Source organism: Chrysemys picta, chromosome 18 (assembly GCF_011386835.1).
Source record: "Chrysemys picta bellii isolate R12L10 chromosome 18, ASM1138683v2, whole genome shotgun sequence".
Classification (NCBI taxonomy): Eukaryota; Metazoa; Chordata; order Testudines; family Emydidae; genus Chrysemys; species Chrysemys picta.
Window position 1 is genome coordinate 1,272,899 of NC_088808.1, and position 18,752 is coordinate 1,291,650.

The 18,752-nt window shown below is 49.1% G+C and overlaps 1 long non-coding RNA gene across 1 annotated transcript; it reads left to right on the forward strand.

Moving 5' to 3' along the window:
* Positions 1–9,163: 9,163 nt before the first annotated feature.
* LOC135976455 (uncharacterized) lies at positions 9,164–18,457 on the forward strand. Its single transcript, XR_010593566.1, has 3 exons — positions 9,164–15,552; positions 15,873–17,258; positions 17,946–18,457. It is a non-coding gene; the product is annotated as an uncharacterized LOC135976455 (long non-coding RNA).
* Positions 18,458–18,752: the final 295 nt, after the last annotated feature.

The following is an 18,752-nucleotide window of genomic DNA, read 5'->3' on the forward strand; positions in this document are numbered from 1 at the left end:
GTCTGACAGAGGATGGAGATGGATGGCAGGAGAGAGATCACTTGATCATTGCCTGTTAGGTTCACTCCCTCTGGGGCACCTGGCGTTGGCCACTGTCGGCCGACAGGATACTGGGCTAGATGGACCTTTGGTCTGACCCGGTACGGCCGTTCTTATGTTCTTATGTTATGTTCTCCAAGGACCCAACAATTGACACTTAACAATGGGAAGCTCAGGTAGCTGCACATGGGAGCCCAGCATGGGTTTGCAGCAAAAGGACAATGGGAACACAGATGTCATGAATGTGTGTCAAGAACCGGGCTCACAGAGAGACAGCAGCTCTCACTTGGGACTGATAAAGGGGGCAGAGAGAATGAGGTTAGGGCTTATGGAAGCAGGGAATGGCGAAGCCACAGCTTCTTCCAATAGGAGGCCTATCCTAAGCCTGCCCCCTCATGCCAACCCAAAGACATTCAGCTTCTGTACTCCAGGTGACTAATACATTGTTGCCTTGCTCTGAAAAGGCTGCCTGGTGCCGAGAGCACTGTGCCCCAAAGGAGTGAAAAGAGTCTCTTGAAAGAGTCTGGCTGGACTTGCTGCAGGGAGCCATGGAGAGAAACAGGGATTGGAGTCCAAAGGCCCAATTTTGGAGCTGTGGAGGCCACTGGCCTGCCCTGTGGACCAATGTGTGGATCCCTGGATACAACACACTAAAGGGATATTCCCAGGAGAATGGTTAAAGGCTGAGCCCCTGTGAATCTGTGACTGTGACATTCTATACCTTGGGGGAGCATCTTGCAATTTCCATTTACTGATATCCAGGCTGGGGGGACCATCCAATGTGAAAGATGCCTGCTGGTGGAATCTCTCAGGCAGCAGGTGGGAGAGCTACAGGAGGAGGTGGCTAGGTTGAGGAGCATCCGAATCCACAAGCAATTCCTGGACAGTGTCCATGTGGAGACCGCTGAGGTAGCTGTCCCAAGTACACAGGACTGCTGATACACCACTGGTGGAGGAGGAGATGGCTCAGGGTGGACACTGGCAGCTGGTTACTTCTGGCAGCAGGCAGTGCTCCACCCCTGCTCCAAACCCTCCCGACGTGGTAATAGGTAACCGTTATGCTCTTCTTGATACAGGAGAGAAGGAATCACACCCTACAGTAGAGGAGGAGAAGCCTCGTACCCCTAAGGCTGGGAGGTCTGCTGCCACCACTGCGAATAGGAAATGTAGGGTAATGGTGGTCGGAGACTCTCTGCTGAGGGGGACGGAGGTGTCCATCTGTCGTCCTGACATTTCATCTCAGGAGGTATGCTGCCTGCTGGGAGCCCGTATCCGAAATGTTACGGAGGCATTGTCGAGGATTATCCAGCCCTCTGAGTACTACCCCATGCTACTCATCCATGTGGGCACAAATGATACTGCGAGGTGTGACACTGAGCGGATCAAGAGTGACTACAGGGCTCTGGGAGTACGGGTGAAGGAGTTTGGAGCGCAGGTGCTATTCTCTTTGATTCTTCCTGTCAAAGGTAGGGGCCCGGGCAGAGACAGATGCATCATGGAGGTGAATGCCTGGCTGCGAAGATGGTGTCACCAGGAGGGCTTTGGCTTCCTCGACCATGGGATGCTATTTGAGGAAGGACTGCTAGGCAAATATGGCGTTCACCTTTCGAGGAGGGGAAAGACCCTATTTGGACACAGACTGGCTAACCTAGTGAGGAGGGCTTTAAACTAGGTTCGACGGGGACAGGTGAGCAAAGCCCACAGGTCAGTGATCTGGAGACTTGGGAGATGGGTCGGAAACGAGGGAGCGTGGGCTATAATGGCAGAGAGAAAGGAGGGTCAGGGAAAAACTGGGAGGCAAGATCAAACCAGTATCTTAGATGCCTATATACAAATGCGAGAAGTATGGGTAATAAGCAGGAAGAACTGGAAGTGCTAATAAATAAATACAACTATGACATTGTTGGCATCACTGAAACTTGGTGGGATAATACACATGATTGGAATGTTGGCGTGGCTGGGTACAGCTTGCTCAGGAAGGATAGACAGGGGGAAAAGGGAGGAGGTGTTGCCTTATATATTAAAAATGTACACACTTGGACTGAGGCGGAGACGGACATAGGAGACGGAAGTGTTGAGACTCTCTGGGTTTGGCTAAATGGGGTAAAAAATAAGGGTGATGTCATGCTAGGAGTCTACTACAGGCCACCTAACCAGGTGGAAGAGGTGGATGAGGCTTTTTTTAAACAACTAACAAAATCATCCAAAGCCCAAGATTTGGTGGTGATGGGGGACTTCAACTATCCAAATATATGTTGGGAAAATAACACAGCGGGGCACAGACTATCCAACAAATTCTTGGACTGCATTGCAGACAACTTTTTATTTCAGAAGGTTGAAAAAGCTACTGGGGGAAGCTGTTCTAGACTTGATTTTAACAAATAAGGAGGAACTCATTGAGAATTTGAAAGTAGAAGGCAGCTTGGGTGAAAGTGATCATGAAATCATACAGTTTGCAATTCTAAGGAAGGATAGAAGGGAGTACAGCAAAATAGAGACAATGGATTTCAGGAAGGCAGATTTTGGTAAGCTCAGAGAGCTGATAGGTAAGGTCCCATGGGAATCAAGACCGAGGGGAAAAACAACTGAGGAGAGTTGGCAGTTTTTCAAAGGGACATTATTAAGGGCCCAAAAGCAAGCTATTCTGCTGGTTAGGAAAGACAGAAGATGTGGCAAAAGACCACCTTGGCTTAACCATGAGATCTTGCATGATCTAAAAAATAAAAAGGAGTCATATAAAAAATGGAAACTAGGACAGATTACAAAGGATGAATATAGGCAAACAACACAGGAATGCAGGGGCAAGATTAGAAAGGCAAAGGCACAAAATGAGCTCAAACTAGCTACAGGAATAAAGGGAAACAAGAAAACTTTTTATCAATACATTAGAAGCAAGAGAAAGACCAAAGACAGGGTAGGCCCACTGCTCAGTGAAGAGGGAGGAACAGTAACAGGAAACTTGGAAATGGCAGAGATGCTTAATGACTTCCTTGTTTCGGTCTTCACCGAGAAGTCTGAAGGAATGCCTAACATAGTGAATGCTAATGGGAAGGGGGTAGGTTTAGCAGATAAAATAAAAAAAGAACAAGTTAAAAATCACTTAGAAAAGTTAGATGCCTGCAAGTCACCAGGGCCTGATGAAATGCATCCTAGAATACTCAAGGAGCTAATAGAGGAGGTATCTGAGCCTCTAGCTATTATATTTGGAAAAGCATGGGAGACGGGAGTGATTCTAGAAGACTGGAAAAGGGCAAATATAGTGCCCATCTATAAAAAGGGAAATAAAAACAACCCAGGAAACTACAGACCAGTTAGTTTAACTTCTGTGCCAGGGAAGATAATGGAGCAAGTAATTAAGGAAATCATCTGCAAACACTTGGAAGGTGGTAAGGTGATAGGGAATAGCCAGCATGGATTTGTAAAGAACAAATCGTGTCAAACCAATCTGATAGCTTTCTTTGATAGGATAATGAGTCTTGTGGATAAGGGAGAAGCTGTGGATGTGGTATACCTAGACTTTAGTAAGCCATTTGATACGGTCTCACATGATATTCTTATCGATAAACTAGGCAAATACAATTTAGATGGGGCTACTATAAGATGGGTGCATAACTGGCTGGATAACCGTACTCAGAGAGTTGTCATTAATGGTTCCCAATCCTGCTGTAAAGGCATAACAAGTGGGGTTCCGCAGGGGTCTGTTTTGGGACCGGCTCTGTTCAATATCTTCATTAACAACTTAGATATTGGAATAGAAAGTATGCTTATTAAGTTTGCAGATGATACCAAACTGGGAGGGATTGCAACTGCTTTGGAGGACAGGGTCATAATTCAAAATGATCTGAACAAATTGGAGAAATGGTCTGAGGTAAACAGGATGAAGTTTAACAAAGACAAATGCAAAGTGCTCCACTTAGGAAGAAAAAAATCAGTTTCACACATAGAGAATGGGAAGTGACTGTCTAGGAAGGAGTACAGCAGAAAGGGATCTAGGGGTTATAGTGGACCACAAGCTAAATATGAGTCAACAGTGTGATGCTGTTGCAAAAAAAGCAAACGTGATTCTGGGATGTATTAACAGGTGTGTTGTGAGCAAGACATGAGAAGTCATTCTTCTGCTCTACTCTGCGCTGGTTAGGCCTCAACTGGAGTATTGTGTCCAGTTCTGGGCACTGCGTTTCAAGAAAGATTTGGAGAAATTGCAGAGGGTCCAGAGAAGAGCAACAAGAATGATTAAAGGTCTTGAGAACATGACCTATGAAGGAAGGCTGAAAGAATTGGGTTTGTTTAGTTTGGAAAAGAGAAGACTGAGAGGGGACATGATAGCAATTTTCAGGTATCTAAAAGGGTGTCATAAGGAGGAGGGAGAAAACTTGTTCACCTTAGCCTCTAAGGATAGAACAAGAAGCAATGGGCTTAAACTACAGCAAGGGAGGTTTAGGTTGGACATTAGGAAAAAGTTCCTAACTGTCAGGGTGGTTAAACACTGGAATAAACTGCCTAGGGAGGTTGTGGAATCTCCATCTCTGGAGATATTTAAGAGTAGGTTAGATAAATGTCTATCAGGGATGGTCTAGACAGTATTTGGTCCTGCCATGAGAGCAGGGGACTGGACTCGATGACCTCTCAAGGTCCCTTCCAGTCCTAGAATCTATGAATCTATGAATCTTGTAACCCCATATTCCTCATTTTTTATATAATCGTGATCTTACATATAAAACATGCCTTGTAAGGTATCAGGGGAAAGATTATGATCTCCTGAAAGTCATTTCTCTGTCCATATATGTATATCATTAATGCATATGAAGTTATGAGAATTGTGTTGTATGGTTGTCACTACCACATGCTGTAAGTTGGGGAATCAGCCAGATATTAGCTCCCCATTGGCAACAGCAAGGAAAGTAAGCAACACCCGGGCAGGGTGTCAAACAACCATCAAAAGCCATTGTCCAGCAAGGGAGCTACAATTCAGTGACTCACCTGCATGAGGCCACGTCAGAGGAATTGCTCAATCTTGCCTGGAGACTCAGCAATGCCCCAGACATGCCTGGACTTGTGCTCCCTAAGCACATAGGACTGGGGGTATAAAATAGATATAGTGGCCACGTGCTGGGCCTTTCTCCTTCACCCACTATGCTGCTCCAACTGAGGGGACTGACCCAGATTTCAAGGGTGATATCCGTATACTAGGGACTGCAGTATCCAGTGTGGTGAGAAAAACTGCTTAATCTAGATGTTGCCTGGTCTAATAGGGTTGAGAGTTTAGACTGTGTGGTTATATTTTCTTTTCTTTTGGTAATTAACTCTGACTTTTGGCCTATCACTTAAAACCTGTCTTCTGTAGTCAGTACGTTTGTTTTACTATTTATCTTTACCAGTGAGTTTGTATGAAGTGTGGGGCAAATCTGCTCAGGTTTGCAAAGGTTGGTGTATATCCACTTTCCATTGATGAAGTGGTGAACCAATTAATACACACCCTAATTTTCTAGTGAGGACAAGCCCATGTGTCTGTCATTAGTGACTTTGGATGTTTCACCTGCTGGGAGATGTAGGGAGGTGCTGGTGCTGCTTTCATAGATTGCAAGGCCAGAAGAGACCACTTTCATTGTCTAATCTGATCTCCTGTAGCACACAAGCCAGAGAACATCCCTGAAATAACTCCTGTTTGACTTAGAGTATTTACTGCTTTCCCTCTGGTTGGATGTGCACATGTGTACAAATACACGTCCATTAGGTCAGGTTTGCAAAGTGCTTTGTATCTGTTTATATTAGTGCTTTGTGTGAATATTATTATTTATGGCTGTGTGGCTGTAAAGTCATTCATGGACATCCCAAGAAGCAGCACAGAGATGGGGGCTGGGTGTGAGCTCCGGGGATGCAGATACCCGCTGGGTAGAACTATGACTTCTACTTGTTTGGAGAGCCTGGCCAGATTCTCAGCTGGAGTAAATCCTCGTTGCTCTGATATCAGTTTACACTAGTGGAGAATCTTGTCCTGATACACTAGCCCTGGTGTATGTGTGGCAGTGTGGTTTTTACCCTACATTAAGGTGAATGGAGTTGGATGGAGCAAAATAATTAGGGTTTGGCCAGTTACTAGTAATTAATTAATTAATATAGCTCCCAAGACTGTACTGCGTGCTTTGGACACATGTAGCCCCTGTCCCAGGGATCTTGTAGTGCAAGGCTCCAGTTCTACACACCCATGCTTGGTGAGTGGTTCTTAGCCAGGTGAGTAGTCCCATTGAAATTAGTAGGACTATGGCCCAGGTCCCAAAAGGTATTCAGGTGGTAGTTAAGGGCCTAAATACCCTTTGAAGCTCTGGGCCTAGTCACGTGAGGTGTAGAGTCAGGTTCTTAAGAGACAAAATGCAAAGGACAGACGGATGGGAGAGATGCACCATAAGCCTTCTTTATATTAGAACCCAGGCCCCTGCAGGTTGGTATTGTCTTTGTTTGGTTGATTTCTTTTATTTAATGCAGCCTCTTTCAGGTCAGTGAATGCATCACTAAGGAAGCGTGATAGTTAAGTCTTCCTCTGCTATAGCCAGTGCACATCGGACTGCCCCAGTCCTTTTATTTTATGTATCACTTCTTTTATTCTGGAAAACAAACAACAGTAGGATTTTAAAAAAATAACCAAAGCCTCCCTTTGCGTGTATCCCCCAGCTTTTCAGTCTCAGTGCAGCCTCCACTAACCCTGAAATGAAGCATTTCAATCCAGGCTCCTAATTTGCAGTTAAATAAAAAGTCACACACACAGTTATTATCCTTGCAACACAAGCTGACATTTAGGCATATGCTTTCAAAAACTATACAGCAGAATGGCCCACATAACACATGCAGGTCCTTGTGCCGAGACAGTGACTCTGGCCTTGCGGACCATTTGCAGTCTCCTGAGGCTCCATTTGCTAGTGCAAGTTTGGCATGCTAGGAAACTGAAAACTGCATCTTTATGTCTGAATGCAGTGTAGTCAAATGCTTTTGCAAATGTATTCATACATGTCAAGAGATGCTGAGTTTGCAGCAGTATTCTGCGTGGGCAGTGCTATAAGAAGGTGCAGCAAACGATGCTATCTCCCTTCAGCTTTCAAAGGGTACAACGGGTATATTGGGATGACAGGTTTCTGAGCTCCTGAGATCCTTAATTTGTATTTAGGAAAAATTCCTAGTGAAGTCAGTGATGGTGAGCCTGAGAATGCCTTCTATCCACCTCCACTCCCTGGCTCCTGCCACCCTCCCCATCTGCTGCTCTCCACTCCCCACCCCCGACCCCAGCTCCTCCCCTTTTCCATCTCTACTCTGTGCGCCCTCCCCACCACACCTTGGCTCCTGGTCCTTTCCTCCTACACTCCTAACCAGCTCCCCACCCCAAGAATCCTGCTACCCCCCCCTCCCCCCACTGCTCCTACTCAACCACTCCACCCCGTGGCTCCTGCCTCCCTCCCTGTCTGCTCCTATAGATCCCCAGGCCCTGGCTCCTATCCACACCCCCCACCCATGGCTTCCTCCCCCTCTGAGCCTGTTTATCCAGGTGTAATAACTGGGGCCCACAAATCTACCGTAACTGAGAAAATTCAGCCCAATCAGTTAAAATATGGCAAAGTTCTGAGCAACTGAAAACAAGGTTTAAAATGAAAAGTGTGGGCCAATCTTAATTGCAGACTCTTCTGCCAGGTGTGCACCTGCTATCACACTACACTGCTGCCTGCTCCCAGGCGCTGTGCCTGGGTTTGTGATTTACGCCTTGTCTACACTGGCATAGTCATGTAGCTACATGCTTCAGTGAAGAGCAAGCCACGTCCACACTCTGGTGCGTAGCTACAAGTGGCAGTGAAAGGCTCTGGCTGCGGGGGAAGCAGCGTGGAAAGGTTCTGGGAACAGGGAGCTGCTGGAGCCTTTCCCTGCAGCCTCCTCCTCTCTCACAACTCTTCCCTGCTGCCTCCCCTCCCCCGCAGCTCTTCCCTGCCGCCTCCCCTTCCCCTGCAGCTCTTCCCTGCCTCCTCCCCCTCCCCCGCAGCTCTTCCCTGCCTCCTCCCCCTCCCCCGCAGCTCTCCCTGCCGCCTCCCCCTCCCCCGCAGCTCTTCCCTGCCGCCTCCCCCTCCCCCGCAGCTCTTCCCTGCCGCCTCCCCCTCCCCCGCAGCTGTCCCTGCCGCCTCCCCCCTCCCCCGCAGCTCTTCCCTGCCGCCTCCCCTTCCCCTGCAGCTCTCCCTGCCGCCTCCCCTTCCCCCGCAGCTCTTCCCTGCCGCCTCCCCCTCCCCCGCAGCTCTCCCTGCCGCCTCCCCCTCCCCCGCAGCTCTTCCCTGCCGCCTCCCCCTCCCCCGCAGCTCTCCCTGCCGCCTCCCCCTCCCCTGCAGCTCTTCCCTGCCGCCTCCCCCTCCGCCGCAGCTCTTCCCTGCCGCCTCCCCCTCCCCCGCAGCTCTCCCTGCCGCCTCCCCTCCCCTGCAGCTCTTCCCTGCCGCCCCCCCTCCTCCGCAGCTCTCCCTGCCGCCTCCCCCTCCCCCGCAGCTCTTCCCTGCCACCTCCTCCTCTCCCACAACACTTCCCTGTTGCCTCCCCTCCCCCGCAGCTCTTCCCTGCCTCCTCCCCTTCCCCCGCAGCTCTTCCTTGCCACCTCCCCCTCCCCCGCAGCTCTTCCCTGCCTCCTCCCCTTCCCCCGCAGCTCTTCCCTGACTCCTCCCCCTCCCCCGCAGCTCTTCCTTGCCACCTCCCCCTCCCCCACACTCTTCCCTGCCGCCTCCCCCTCCCCCACACTCTTCCCTGCCGCCTCCCCCTCCCCCGCAGCTCTCCCTGCCGCCTCCCCCTCCCCTGCAGCTCTTCCCTGCCTCCTCCCCTTCCCCTGCAGCTCTTCCCTGCCGCCTCCCCCTCCACCACAGCTCTCCCTTCCGCCTCCCCCTCCACCATAGCTCTTCCTTGCCACCTCCCCCTCCCCTGCAGCTCTCCCTGCCGCCTCCCCTTCCCCTGCAGCTCTCCCTGCCGCCTCCCCCTCCCCCGCAGCTCTTCCCTGCTGCCTCCCCCTCCCCCGCAGCTCTCCCTGCCGCCTCCCCTTCCCCTGCAGCTCTTCCTTGCTGCCTCCCCCTCCCCCGCAGCTCTTCCCTGCCGCCTCCCCCTCCCCCGCAGCTCTTCCCTGCCGCCTCCCCCTCCCCCGCAGCTCTTCCCTGCTGCCATGACCTTTCCCTGCCGCCTCCTCACTGCCAAACGTTTTTCCTGCTGCTGGAGCCTTTCCCTGTGGTGGGAAAAGACTCCACCAGTGGGACACTACACTGCTTAAAATAGCAGTCTAGGCGGGAGGCAGCGCTTGGAAAAGTAGAGAGCTGGGAAGGGAAGATACCTTAAGGTTCTGGTGTGTTTTTACTCCACTCACCCAAGCAGTGCCTCCCCATCCACACTGCTCCTTCCACCCATGCTTGGGGTGGCAAAAAGCTAGAGCTGGCCCTGCTGCACGGTACCAGTTTACACAAACCAGGCTGGTTAATGTTTCCATAAAGAATAACTTCAGGAATAAATGGTGCTAGACAATGCTTAGCTGCTGTGCTTAATTGTGAAATGGACTTATCTACACTAGGGCAGCTTTTCAAAATGTTCCCCACTTTTGCTAACTCCATTTCATTTCTACTGGTATTAGCAAGGTTGGGAGACCTAGTGTAAACAGGGCCCTAGCTGGTGCTGCTGGTGTTGTAAGCACTGTATTGATCATACCCAAATCTGTGTAAGCGATGACGGGAAATGTTTACAAAATTGCCCTTGCATAGTGGGGCCCCTAGTGTATATGCATCCCCTGTTGGAAGCTCATTAGCAGTGGGGCTGTTGAGAGATCCTTCTTTTGGCTTGTAGCTGGTGGGTATGTTTGCAGAAACGCTGAGACCTTCAAAGTAAAACACACTTCAAAGAAGACACAAGAAAGCCAAGCAATGTCCTTTGGGAGGACTACAAAAGGATGTTGAGAGGGCTGTCTGCCTGATGCTGCTTTTAGAGCTGTATTAATGAAATTCAGTGTAGCGCAAAAATAGACTGGAAGGAAAAACATTCATTTTTCATGAGGGTAAAGTCACCAGTTGCTTCTGTTGACAAAATTATTCCACCTTTTCTAACTAATTATCCTGCTGAGTCTCTTCCCTGGCTATTCACCTGTTTACAAACAATGTCCCTAGTTTATGGCCCATATTTACCTCCATCTCACCACAACCTTGCGGAATCACTGTACTGATACCAATGCAGGTATGATGATATTATTACCTCTGTATCTGGCATCAGTGAGACCATTACTAGGTACTGTGCCCAGTTCTGGTGGCCACACTCAGGGCCAGCCTTAGGGAAAATGGCACCATGGACAATCTCATATTTTGGCATCCCTGGCCCCCGCTGCCTCCCCCCCATCGCCCCTGGGCCCTGTTGCTTCCCCCCAGTGCTTAATTCACAATGAAAGAGGTGCCCAAGCCCCAGCAAAATTAAGCACTGGTGACTGCTGACCGGGCACCTGTGCTGAAGGCTGCATTGCTGCTGGCAGCAGCGCTGCCTTCAAAGGGGGGCATGGTATGGTATTGACGCCCTTACTTCTGCACTGCTGCGGGCAGTGGCGCTGCCTTCAGAGCTGTGTGGCCGAAGAGTGGAAGCTGCTGGCTGGGAACCCAGATGTGCCAGGGCTATGAACCGTCAAGCCCCAGCACAAATTAAACACTGCCTCTCCCCCCCCCCATTGTCCCGAGCTCCCTTTACAGCCTCACACAAGGCCCATCCTGCTCCTTGACTCTTGACCACGGCGCCCACCCCTAAGGCCAGCCCTAGAGAGGTGACTTGATCACAGTTTACAAGTATCTACACCGGGAAGAGATTTCTGACAGTAGATGGCTCATTACTCTAGTACGGAGTGGGCAAACTTTTTGGCCCAAGGGCCACATCTGGGTATGGAAATTGTACAGTGGGCCATGAATGCTCACGAAATTGGGGGTGGGGGTGAGGGCTCTGGGGTGGGGCCAGAAATGAGGCATTCAGGGTGTGGGAGTGGGCTCCGGACTGGGGCGGGGGGTTGGGGGACAAGGAGGATAAGGGCTCCATCTGGGGGTGTGGGCTCTGGGGTGGGGCTGGGGATGAGGGGTTGGAGGTGCAAGAGGGTACTCTGGGCTGGGACTGAGGGGCTCAGAGGGCAGGAGGGGATTAGGGCTAGGGCAGGGGTGCAGGCTCTGGGCGGTGCTTACCTCAAGCAACGTCATATCCCCCCCGGCTCCTATGTGGAGGTGTGGCCAGGCTGCTCTGCACGCTGCCCTGTCCATGGGCGCCGCCCCTGCAGCTCCCATTGGCCACAGTTCCTGGCCAATGGGAGCTGCGGGGGCGGCACTTGGGGTGGGAGCAGCGTGCGGAGGGGGGACATGCTGCTGCTTCTGGGAGCTGCACAGATTGGGGCAAGCCCTGGACCCCGCTCCCTGGCGGGAGCTTGAGGGCTGGATTAAAACATTCAAAGGGCTGGATGTGTCCCCTGGGCCATAGTTTGCTCACCCCTGCTCTAATAGAAAAAGGCACAATGCGACCCAATGGCTGGAGGCTGAAGCTAGACAAATTCAGTCTAGAAATAAGGCCCTGATTTTTAAGTGAGGGCAATTAACCACTGGAACAATTTACCAAGAAATGTGGTGGAGTCTCCATCACTTGAAATCTTTAAATCAGAATTGAATATCTTTCTAATAGATCTGTTCTAGCTCAAACAGAAGTTATGGGTTTGGTGCAGGATTTACTGGGTGAGGTATTATGGGCTGTGCATGTGTGTGTCGGGTGGGTAGGGGGAGTTAATAGAATCATAGAAGATTAGGGTTGGAAGAGACCTCAGGAGGTCATCTAGCGGATAGCTGAACAAGAAGTAGGACTGTGTGGACTTGTCAGTTCTAAAGTTTTACAGTTTTGTTTTTGAGTGCAGTTATGAAACAAACAAAATCTACATTTTGTAAGTTGCAACAGAGGGTCCTGTGGCACCTTTAAGACTAACAGAAGTATTGGAGCATAAGCTTTCGTGGGTGAATGCCCACTTCATCAGACGCAAGTAATGGAAATTTCCAGAGGCAGGTATAAATCAGTATGGAAATAACGAGGTTAGTTCAATCAAGGAGGGTGAGGTGCTCTGCTAGCAGTTGAAGTGTGAACACCAAGGGAGGAGAAACTGCTTCGGTAGTTGGCTAGCCATTCACATTTTGTAAGCTGCACTTTCACGATAAAGAGATTGCACTACAGTACTTGTATGAGGTGAATTGAAAAATACTATTTCTTTTGTCTATCATTTCTACAGTGCAAATATTTGTAATAAATAATAATAATAATATAAAGTGAGCACTGTACACTTTGTATTCTGTATTGTAATTGAAGTCAATATATTTGAAAATGTAGAAAACATCCAAAAATATTTAATACATTTCAATTAGAATTCTATTATTTAACAGTGCAATTAAAACCAAGTAATCGCTATTAATATTTTAATCATGTTTTTTTTAGTTAATTGCGTAAGTTTACTGCGCTTAATTGACAGTCCTAATGGGCACTATATTTGCCTTTTTCCAATAATCTGGGATCTCCCCCGATTGCCACAAGTTTTCAAAGGTAATGGTCAACGGCTGTGCAATCACATCAGCAAACTCCCTCAGCACCCTCGGATGCATTAGATCTGGCCTCATGGACTTGTGCATGTCCAGCTTTTCTAAATAGTCCTTAACCTGTTCTTTCACCACTGAAGGCTGCTCTCACCTCCTCACCATACTGTGCTTCCCAGTATAGCAGGCTGGGAGCTGACCTTATCTGTGATGACCAAGGCAAAAAAATCATTGAGTACATCAGCTTTTTCCACATCATCTGTCACTCGGTTGCCTCCCCCATTCAGTAAGGGTCCCACACTTTTCCTGAGTAGAAACCCTTCTTGTTACCCTTCACATCCCTTGCTAGCAACAATTCCAGTTCTGCTTTGGTCTTCCTGATTACACCCCTGTATGCTTGAGCAATATTTTTATACTCCTCCCTAGTCATCTGTCCAAGTTTCCACTTCTTGTAAGCTTCCTTTTTGTGTTTAAGCTCACTGAAGATTTCACTGTTAAGCCAAGCTGGTCGCCTGCCATATTTGCTATTCTTTCTGCACATTGGGATGGTTTGTTCCTGCACCCTCAATAAGGCTTCTTTAAAATACAGCTAGCTCTCCTGAACTTCTTTCCCCCCTCATATTAGCCTCCCAGGTCCCTGAGGGAGTCAAAGTCTGCTTTTCTGAAGTCCAGGGTCTGTATTCTGCTGCTCTCCTTTCTTCCTTTTGTCAGGATCCTGAACTTGACCATCTCATGGTCACTGCTGCCCAGGTTGCCACCCACTTCTACTTCCCCTACCAATTCTTCCCTGTTTGTGAGCAGCAGGTCAAGAGCACGGCTCCACCACTTGCATCAGGAAGTTGTCTCCAACACTCTCCAAAAAGCTTCCTGGATTGTCTGTGCATTGATGTACAGAGGTCAGGGTGATAGAAGTCCCCCATGAGAACCAGGGCCTGTGATCTGGAAACTTCTGTTAGTTGTCCGAAGAAAGACTCATCTACCTTTTCCTCTTGGTCTGGTGGTCTATAGCAGATAACACCCTTGTTGCTCTGGCCTCTAAACTTAACCCAAAGACTTTCAACGGGCTTGTCTCCAGATTCATACTGGAGTGCTGACCAATCATACTGCTCTCTTACACAATGCAACTCATCCATCTTTTCTCCCCCGCTTGTCCTTCCTGAACAGTTTATACCCATCCATGACAGTACTCCAGTCATGTGAGTTACCCCACCACGTCTCTATTATTCCAATCACATCATAGTTCCTTGACTGTGCCAGGACCTCTAATTCTTCCTGCTTGTTTCCCAGGCTTCTTGTGTTTGTGTACAGGCACCTAAGATAACTAGCCGATTGCCCTATTTTCTCAGTATGAATCAGGAAGTCTCCCCTGTTGTACCCTCCTCCTTGTGTTTCCTTCCAGTATCCCACTTCCCCACTTACCTCAGGGCTTTGGTCTCCATCCCCCCAGTGAACCTAATTTAAAGCCCTCCTCACTAGGTTAGCCAGCCTGCTGGCGAAGATGCTCTTCCCTCTCATCGTCAGATGGATCCCATCTCTCCCTAGATCTCATCTCTTCCTCTTCTTCTGCAGCATGTGGGTCCAGGTCACTTGCCAGGATTATCTCATTTAACCATTTCCCTGTGTAGCGGGGCAGTAACCCCGCTTCTGCCCTTAAGGGCTTAAAACAGCCCTGCGAGAGGGCTGTGGTGGGGAACCAGTAAGCCTGGGCTGATTGGGGAAGCAGCCACAGCTGGGCAGGGTACCTAAAGTGGAGCAGGGCTGGGGAAAGGCCAGAGGAGCTGGGAAGCTCTGGCCTGGAAAACCCCCAGGCTGCAGGCCTTGTTAAAGGCCAAGAAGGATACTGGAGTTGCAGAGGGGCAGCTCAAGGGTAGGCAGAAGCAGCAGGCCCAAACTCTCCTTGCCAATGATGAGTGGCAATTATACTGCAGTCCACCCCAGTGAGCGGGGGCTAGATGGGGACTGGCAGTAGCCCAAGACTGAGGTGAGGTGGGGATAGGGGGTTGGGAGCTCCCCGGGAAGGGGAGACCCAGTGAGACTGCCGGGTACTGCAGGGGGCAGAACCCCAGCAGAAGGGGCACTGGGGTCTGGAAGAGACACCGGGGACCAGCAGCAAGGCGAGACACCTGTAGAGGGTGCTCCGGAGGCTGGCATGCTAATTCCCAGGATGACCAGCAGGAGGCGCTGCACCGGTGAGTCGTTGTCCCATTACACCCTGCCATTGGTTCACCTGGGTCCTTCCTGTTCTCTGCCTGTGGCACAGAATAGTCTAGTTTCCTGTGGGCTGTGATACTTTGGTTTAATTTTGGTTGTTGGGGCTAGTGAGCAAGTGCTGGGTGGCGTTGGTGGCCTGTGATCTACAGGAGATCAGACTATATGATTGTAATAGTCCCCCTTGGCTTTAAAATCTATGAATCTCATTTCTTAGTCCTGTAGACTATCAACCTCAGAGATACTGAAGTGCTGGAGAGTATTACACATGAGGTTGCAGAAATGTGCCTACCTTATTCCTGTTCTGTTGTTCTTGCTATTGTGTCTCATGTAGGGCAACAGCCTACAACAAGAAACAGGCCAGTGTCTCACACCCAGCCTTGAAAACCTGAGAACTCTGCTCCCTGTCTTCACGTGGAAAGTGAAGGGGACTCTGGACCTTCTTAATCCTTTGGTTAGAGAAATTGTTCTTCTTTCTTTCTTTTTTTTTTTTTTTTTAATATATGTATGTGTAACAGTGCACTGGAGCAAATGCCAAGACTGCAATTGCAGTTGCAATTGCAAAATGAATGCCAGACATCTGCCACCTCTTCAAATAGTAATAGATGTTACTAGGACCAGAACCATTTGATGTGGGCTTTTCTTATAAACATAAAGCCCAGGGTAGCGTGGCCAGAACTGTTGCTGAGGTTCAGGACCATGGTCTGGTTTATGGGCTTGGATGGAAAGAAAGGTTTCAGAGTAGCAGCCGTGTTAGTCTGTATCCGCAAAAAGAAGAACAGGAGTACTTGTGGCACCTTAGAGACTAACAAATTTATTAGAGCATAAGCCTTCGTGGACTACAGCCCACTTCTTCGGATGCATATAGAATGGAACATATATTGAGGAGATATATATATCTGTATGTGTGTATATATATCTCCTCAATATATGTTCCATTCTATATGCATCCGAAGAAGTGGGCTGTAGCCCACGAAAGCTTATGCTCTAATAAATTTGTTAGTCTCTAAGGTGCCACAAGTACTCCTGTTCTTCTTTTTGATGGAAAGAAAGTGACTTTGCAAGGAAACTGCAGACTTGACTGTTCTGCACTGGGCGTTTGGATTCATTTGAGCAAGGGTATAAACTTCATGTGGATAAATTCCCCCCCACCCCCAAAGGTATAAACCTGATTTCTTCCAGCTGAATTCTCAGCTCACTTGCCCCTCTACTTTTGGGAAACCTGAAGGCAGTTCTTTCTTCCTTGCTCTGTTCCAGTATGTCATGGAAAATGCAGCTATTTAGAGCTGTAATAATGGGGACACTTGTTAGGTTGTTATGATGTTTTCTGTGAAGCACTTTATTTTGCAGACAGCCCCGCTAAGTACCTTGTCTCATCCAATTTTCTCCTCTTTCAAAGCAAATCAGTGGCAATTCAGAGTTCCATTATGTGTAATGGGCATGTGTGCAAAGAGCATTAAAGAGAAGATAGTTTCAGAAACTGTTTCCTGGCATTTGCAGCAGTGCACACAAAGGGGTCCCCCTACAAATGGGCAGATCAAATGTCTTAGCCCTGGTCTACACTATGAATTTAGGTCGAATTTAGCAGTGTTAGATTGATTTAACCCCGCACCTGTCCACATGACGAAGCCATTTTTGTCAACTTAAAGGGCTCTTAAAATCGATTTCTGTACTCCTCCCCAACAAGGGGATTAGTGCTGAAATTGACCTTGCTGGGTCGAATTTGGGGTAGTGTGGACACAATTCGATGGTATTGGCCTCCGGGAGCTATCCCAGAGTGCTCCATTGTGACCGCCCTGGACAGCACTCTCAACTCAGATGCACTGAGGTGGCCAGGTAGACAGGAAAAGCCCCGGGAACTTTTGAATTTCATTTCCTGTTTGGCCAGCATAGCGAGCTGATCAGCATAGGTGACCATGCAGTCCCAGAATCACAAAAGAACTCCAGCATGGACCGAATGGGAGGTACTGGATCTGATCACTGTTTGGGGAGACGAATCCGTGCTATCAGAACTCCGTTCCAAAAGATGAAATGCCCAAATATTTGAAAAAATCTCCAAGGGCATGAAGGACAGAGGCTACAACAGGGACCCACAGCAGTGCCGCGTGAAACTTAAGGAGCTCAGGCAAACCTACCAAAAAACCAGAGAGGCAAATGGCTGCTTTGGGTCAGAGCCCCAGACATGCTGCTTCTATGATGAGCTGCATGCCATTCGAGGGGGTGCTCCTACAACTACCCCACCCCTGTGCGTGCACTCCGTCAATGGATTTTCAAGCAACAGGGATGCAGATTTTGGGGATGAAGAAGATAGAGCACAGCAAACAAGTGGAGAAACTGTTCTCCCCAACAGGCAGGAACTGTTTATCGCCCTGGAGCCAATACCCTCCCAACCCTCCCAAGGCGGGCTCCCGGACCTTGAAGGTGGAGAAGGGACACCTGGTGAGTGTACCTTTGTAAATATAATACATGGTTTGAAAGCAAGAGTGTTTAATGATTGATTTGCGCTGAAGACTTGGTATGCATTTGCGTACAGCTACTGGAAAAGTCTGTTAACGTGTATGGGGATGGAGCGGGAATCCTCTTTATCCCTCTGTGTTATCCTCAGGATTCATGGTCCGCATTCATGGTCACCTGGTTGAAATAGGGGAATTTTATTAAGGGGACATTCAGAGATGGACATTCCTGCTGGGCTGTTTGCCTTTGGCTGAACAGAAATCGTCCCCGCTGTTAGCTACGCGGTGTGGGGAGGGGTGAAGCAATCATCCCAGAGAATTGGGTGTGTGTGGGGGGGTTAGTTAACCCGAAAACCTCAGCCCCTCCTTTTAAATGGCCAACCCATTGGTATGGGAAAGGAGGGTGCTGCTGTTTGAAACCATTCCCACATGTTATGAAGGTTAAAGAAGCCAAAAGACTGTGGCTTACCATTGCTGCCTGCAAGCCAAATTCTGTGTGTGATCTCTCACACCAAACCGGCAAGCCCTCAATATAAGAGGCAAAATGCGACCTTGTAAAGAAAGCACACGTGCTATGTAATGTTAACAGCTTGGTTCACCGTGAAAGAGTCTACCCATTGTTCTCTAAAATGTCTTTTTAAATACTACTCTTCCTTTTTTTTTCCTTCCACAGCTGCAAATGTTTCAATGCTCCCCGTATCATCTCCTTCCCAGAGGCTAGCGAAGATTAAAAGGTGAAAAAAACGCACTCGCGATGAAATGTTCTCTGAGCTCATGCAGTCCTCCCACACTGAAAGAGCCCAGCAGAATGCGTGAAGGAAAGCACAAAATGAACGCGAGGACAGGTGGCGGGAGCAAGATGATAGGTGGCATCAGCGTGATGAGAGGAGGCAGGAAGCAATGCTGAGGCTATTGGAAGATCAAATTGATATTCTCCGGTGTATTATTGAGGTGCAGGAAAGGCAGCAAGAACACAGACCACCACTGCAGCCCCTGTGTAACCAACCGCCCTCCTCCCCAAGTTCCATAGCCTCCTCACCCAGATGCCCAAAAACAGGGGGTTGGGGGACCCCCTCCGGGCACCCAACCACTCCACCCCAGAGGACTGCCCAAGCAACAGAAAGCTGGCATTCAATAAGTTTTGAAGTGCAATGTGACCTTGTCCTTCCCTCCTCCCCCACCCCACCCGGTACTTCCCTCCTCCCCCCACCCCCGCTCCCAGGCTACCTTGGCAGTTATCCCCCTATTATCCCTTTATTAATGTGACAAATTAATAAAGAATGCATGAATTTGAAACAACAATGACTTTATTGCCTCTGCAAGCGATGATCAAAAGGGGGAGGGGAGGGCGGTTGGCTTACAGGGAAGTAGAGTGAACCAAGGGGGTGGGTTTTCATCAAGGAGAAACAAACAGAACTGTCACACCGTAGCCTGGCCAGTCATGAAACTGGTTTTCAAAGCTTCTCTGATGCGCAGCGCA